This window comes from Ictalurus furcatus, chromosome 11 (assembly GCF_023375685.1).
Source record: "Ictalurus furcatus strain D&B chromosome 11, Billie_1.0, whole genome shotgun sequence".
In the NCBI taxonomy this organism is placed as follows: domain Eukaryota; kingdom Metazoa; phylum Chordata; class Actinopteri; order Siluriformes; family Ictaluridae; genus Ictalurus; species Ictalurus furcatus.
This window is the reverse complement of record NC_071265.1, coordinates 17,160,890-17,166,889: the sequence shown is the minus strand read 5'-3', so window position 1 is coordinate 17,166,889 and position 6,000 is coordinate 17,160,890.

Sequence of the window (6,000 nt, the reverse complement as noted above, 5' to 3'; positions counted from 1 at the left end):
GCGCATTCCTTTGTCTCCTTTAATACCATTTGTGCGCATTTACATACCTTCCTGAATAACATCTGCTCATATTCCTATGACTTCCTGGAAACCATATATGAAGTTGTTCCTGTCTTACATTGATATGCTTCCTGTTTTATATAAATATGTCCTTCTGCCTAGCCAATCAATAGTGAACCCATTGTCTCTGTTGTGTGTCATGCATGATTTCTACTGAGCGGTAAGAATAATTTTAATTTGTTTGCTCTGCCTTGAAGTAGATATCTCATGTATCCCAACTGTACTACATGTGTTGCATAAATATTCCCTGATGTTCTATGGAAGCAACTGTTAGTTGAATCTTTAATAAAATATTATAACCCTATTTTCAAAGAATTTTTAAATAGGAGAATAAACTGAGTCTGCCTCGGTTGTGCACACTATTGCTTTCCTTTTCTCTGTTCCTCTTGCAGTTTGAGCATACTTTACCACCACGTTTCACCTTCATCCTGTCTTTGTTGTGTGCCGTTTGTTCCGTGTGTAAATCATTAGACATGGGTGTAAGTGGTCAGTCTAAATCAGTGATAGCACATAAACTGACAATTATTCAGGAAGTACAGATGACTCCACTACCGTCACGCCCTCTAACTCTCGTAACTCTGATGCTCATGTGAAGTTAAACATTGCCGCACCTTTTGAGCAGGTTGGTAAATGTTTGGTAGAAGAGATGGCTTTAGTGGGCTGATAAAAAGGGCCCACCCTCTCCTCACATCCATGACGCCAAATCTAAAGTTTTGATTATCTCCTTTTGAAATCATAATGGGCAGACCAGTTCCAAACAAATGGACTAAAGCTAACCCTGGTGTTTCTATTACAGGAGACCTGGATGTGATTGTCAGCGATTACACTCAAGTGTTAATTGAAAAAATGCCACCTTTGGACCTCCCACAACAGGTGCTCTCACGGCCGTACTAACTGACTCAACCGCAGTGGAGTCACGCCCGTAGACAGAAATGGTGCCTGACCAGAACCAGCTCACTCAAGAAAGGAGAAAATTCACAATCAAGCAGCCCTTAGGGGGCCTCTTCGAGTCTCACCTTAACACATACAAGCACGATATATATTCTGCATTTCTTTGAATAAATGAGAGATCTTACCATTTGAATTTTGTGTCTGTAAGTCATTTGGCAAACTCTCCCAAGCGCTTGGTGTGGGAAGTGTGTGGAGGGACGAGGGAGCCTTCTTTCTTGTGTACGTTCTCTTTCTCTTTTCCTAATATTGCAATCCTATCTTCAGAAATCCTAACAGTTCTGATGTATACTAGCTATATAAAGGAATGACAATAAAAACCCACATGACTTGAGTTCTGTGTAACACACATAAAAGTGCTGCAGAACTATAAATCAGCCTGAAGCATTTGCCTTCAAGCTCCTATCCACTGAGTGGATTATCGAGGAATTCAGAAAAATCCATTTTCTTTACCACTACATAAACAAAGCAGATATATATAACAAATTTTATCTACTTTTTCAACCTACTTCTACTATATGACTACTGTTTATGAAAACATCAAACTACTCATGGTTAATAGTACACTAACAATTTTCTATTTCTTAGATTATGTGTATTTCCTTTTACACCCAAAAGGAAAAACTGCATATCTTTCTTCTTATAATAACTGTAATTACAGAATAATCTGCAGTAGTTAATCAATAATATGCACTCATGTATTATTATAAGATGAGAGTTTAAGGGGGTTTCTGTTTGTTTGTTTGTTTAAAAAAGCATATTTTTTATCCTCATTCGAAATGAGTGATGTTAATTCTTTAAAGGATTTGTAAAGTACAGAAATTAAACTTCAGGGTGATCATGATCATAACCAGCTTTTAGCTGCTCAAGGTCACAGCTCTAGCTTTGTCTTAATCTAAGAAAACGCAAATATGTCGTCTAGATTTCATTGTCAGTTTGTTTCAAAAGGGTATGTAGACCCATAAAAAGGAGCCTAGGGTGGACAGACTGATAGGTTACTATTCAAGTCCCAAGAGTGTCATTCAGAATGGAGTGTCTTAGACTTTAACAATGGGAGTCTAAATCTTGTTGTTAAGCAACCTTGCTACTAAACGATTCTTATAACAGTTTGCAATAAACATGAATGGAAAACACTGATACTGATTTAAAAGGTCGATGCCAAGACAATTTACATTTCAGAGAACCTCTACTAATCTCCTATTGAGGTTTTTAAAAATAAATAAATAAATAAATAAAATTAAAAACACCACATCAAGGGTATGCTTGTTGTAATAATGTACATCAACAATACTTTAAAGCAACATGCAGATTTTCTTAACAGACAAGAATGAATGAGATGCAGTGCCAAACTTCATCCTGTTCTTCGATTACCACATTCAATTGCTGACATGGTTAGATGACTGAGGTTTGATGGCCTTTAAAATGCATTAACTCCTTGGAGCTGTTTGCTTATCAAAAAAAGATTAGGATATGAGAGATCATAAAGGAAAAAAAGGAAAAGGATTTCTGATTCATCAGAAAACCAATATGTTAACGTGTACATGATCAATGTTTGTAATTCATTTTTTTTTAATAAAGCATATATGTCAGTAGTAGATGCTATATACTGTGCTATGCTGGGACCACAAAAACATTTAACCTATTAAAGGACATGAGACACTCTGGAACAGCAGATGGCTTTGTGCAATTGAATTAAATAAGGCACAGATGTCTAAAGACTGAGCTATTGTCTTAATTCCCATTCATTTGCTCCTGGTGACACATACAAATCACGACGTTTTTATCCAAGTGCTACACATGAACATTATCATGAGTCTCAATATAATACAATTAAAGATGTCAGAGCTTCTCCTTTAATTGGTATGTATTTGATTGAAGCACACAATGGCAATACATCAGGCCTGGCCAACAATATTTGTTCAGCACCATGGACACTTGTGTGGTTCATTTGTTAGTAGAACTGCCATTTTTATGGTTTGTTATTTGTTACAATAATCCTGAAATTTGTTTATTCATCTTCAACTGCTTTATTATGGTCAGGATACCCCCTGGATGGGATGCCAGTCCATCACAGGGCACCATGCACACACACACACCTTCACACCTAGGGGCAATTTATCATACACAATGCACCTCCTGGCCTGGTTTTGGGTAGTGGGAGGAAACCGGAGAACCTGGAGGAAACCCAAGCAGACAAGCAAAAGATAAAAAACAGGCAAATCTTACCACAAACAGTTACTTAAGCTCAGCATAGGAACCCTGGAGCTGTGAGGCAGCAATGCTACCTGCTGTACCACTGTGTAGCCCTAATACTGAGACTTGCATTACTAATATTAGACTTTTATAAAGGCTTTAAATGCAACTTAGAGCAAATGAGAAGTCATTTATAGATCATAGATCACAGCATTGATGTGATGCGAGTTCTGCAATCCCAATAACAACAATACAGAAATTCATTCCTTCTATGGTTCACACTAGAAAACCGTAGCACTTCATTAGATCAGGAAACTGATCCACAAAAGTGTGTACAACTGCTGCGGTCACCTAAATTTTCATCTAATTTCAGCCATAACTGTAACAATGGCTCTTTGTTCTCGATGACCAGCACATTAATATGATTGCAACTTAAAGTTCAGCATGCAAGGACATTCTGAAGAGGAAAAGGTCTCTGAAGGGCAGTTGAGCTTGCTTTTAACAAAATGAGCTTTTTGTGAGCCTCCTCTGGGGCCACACACATGCGTGCACGCGCAAACTTGCTCACACACACGTGCGCGCGTGCGTGCGTTTGGTCTTTCTAGCCTTGTGAGGACCTTGCACTGATGGTTATTAATACAACTAATTATTGCAGTAATTATTACACATAAATCTAACCCTAACATCAGTAACCAAAATGAAATCTTGTAGCTCTTTTTTTCTTGCTAAATGTGTCTGCTTTTGTAGTTTATTGTGACAAAATTGGAACAGTTTTTCTTACACATTTTTATTTTACAAATGGCACCCCATAGACATTTGGCTGGTAAAAACTGTCAGATATGTTTTTTCTTCTTCTCAATGAAATATTTGGGGGAAAGAAAAAAAAAAGAAATGTTCAGCAGAAATGTTCAGTAGAAATGTTCAGCAGGAATGTTCAGCAGAAATGTTCACTAGAAATGTTCAGCAGGAATGTTCAGCAGGAATGTTCAATAGAAATGTTCAATAGAAATGTTCAGCAGAAATGTTCAATAGAAATGTTCAGCAGGAATGTTCAACAGGAATGTTCAGCAGGAATGTTCAATAGAAATGTTCAGAAGAAATGAAACTGGAGATTGTTTGTTTGAGCTGAAATAAAAAAAAGGGGGGGGGGCTACTATATAGAGCAGTAAACAATAATAAATGAAACAAAGGCAAAAAAAAAAGTCAGATATTTCTATCCTTCTGGGAACATTTTGTCCCCACCAATATATATATTGGTGGGGACAAATTATATATATATATTATATATATATATATATATATATATATATATATATATATATATATATATATATATATGAAGGAGTAAGCGGTAGAAGATGGATGGATGGAGGATATGCGCGGGCGCGCGCACAAATACACGTGCATGCTGTTGGTATGCCTTCCTACTCACTTATCCTAGTCTCCTCGCATTGTGTCCATATGTTAGTAATATATTTTGAAACAGTTATGTTTGCATGTCAAATCAATGGAATAGTATGTGGAATTTTCAATCAATTCAATCACATTTCATGAATGGACTCAGTGGCTGAACTCGGAGGCATTTTGTTTAAAGCCCATTAATCATTTACAAGTGATATCCTCTTACAGCAGCACGCGCCCTGCAACTCCAGGCACATTTTATAAAAATGCGAAAAAGCATGAAGCCCTCTCACACAAACACTCTTACATGTGCATGCACCTGTACAGGAAGCATTTTTCTCCAACTCATGGACATATGATAATAATCCAAACAGCAGGACATTTACACTGATAGTAAAGCTCATGCCTTGCCATACCATGCACTGCCTCAACATGAACAAAAAAAAACACAACTTACCAGAGACAGATTTGCGAGACTCCAAATATTCCGACTAATTAAAACGTTTCTCTTTTTCTTGCCTTTGATAGACAGCTGAAGAGGACTAGTGGGGATGCAGTGCACTATTGCTGGAAGCGCAGGGGCTTATGGGAGACAGCCAATCACAACCCTGCAGCTGTTGCATATTCATGAAGCTCATTAGCATGACTGACTCTATTAAAATTCTATAGTCTACCTTCTCGTATTGTGTATGAATGAACTTCTAGAGGAGTTTACGGATTACTTTCACCACTTGTGTCACATTTAACTAATTTTCTATTCGTCACAAACTAAACAGTATACTTTCAAGTTGTACAAAGCAGTAGCTTGAAGACTTATAGTTTATAGTTACATAGTTACACTTAAAGGGATATTTCACCCACAAATGAAAATTCTGTCATCAATTACTCACCCTCATCTCGTTCCAAACCCATAAGACTTGTGTTCAACTTCGGAATACAAGTGAAGATGTTTTAATGAAACCTGAGAGATTTATGTCCCTCCATTTACAGTCCAAGTAACCAAATCGTTCAAGCTCCAAAAATAAAGGCATTGTAAAAGTAATCCATGTAACTACAGTGGTTTAATGCTAATTTTATGAAGCAATGCAAACGTTTTGTTTGTGAAAAAAATAAAAATTAAGTCTTTATTCACAAAATATCTTCACTTCCATACAGATCTCAGACTTGCAAGACAACCATGACGCATGCGTGTTGTGTTGACATGAGAGCGGACAAAAAATGTCCTCGTGAGCTGACAAAACATGCAAGTTCTCCTCTATGCTGAAATCTCCAGACATCATTGTTAAAAAGATTGTTTTGTGTGACTCAGTTTGTGTACAGCGTTCTTCTTCCTCTGCTGTAAACAGTGCAGTGCTTCCGGGGCCCTTTGTATCGTGAGAGCGGACATTCTCGATTTCG